This window comes from Trachymyrmex septentrionalis, unplaced genomic scaffold (genome assembly GCF_001594115.1).
Source record: "Trachymyrmex septentrionalis isolate Tsep2-gDNA-1 unplaced genomic scaffold, Tsep1.0 scaffold101, whole genome shotgun sequence".
NCBI classification, from domain to species: Eukaryota; Metazoa; Arthropoda; class Insecta; order Hymenoptera; family Formicidae; genus Trachymyrmex; species Trachymyrmex septentrionalis.
The window spans coordinates 1,219,703-1,220,082 of NW_017304136.1; positions in this window are offsets into that span (position 1 = coordinate 1,219,703).

The window sequence follows — 380 nt, forward strand, 5'->3', positions numbered from 1 at the left end:
GAAATTACGGAAGATACAAATAGAAAACGGAAATTACGCGAGATACAAATAGTAAGCAGAGTTCGGTTAGCTTTGAATTGCGTGTGTTTATGCATGTTTACTATATTATTGCTGATAGAGCAACGATGTAAAAACTTATTTGAAATTGATCGTAATATTCTGGAACGTAGCCAATAACTTTTGTACAAATAAAAACTTGACAATTTTGAACGAGAGTTTCATTAAACCATCTATTTTTATATTATAACTAATTTTACAAAATAACTCTTATATCAAACGACAGCAAGTTGTTACATGTGCCATTACATTAATAACAGGATTTACAGCCGTTTATGCATTTCCAATTGTACTTATTTTCTTATTTTCTTTTTGACGCGTGT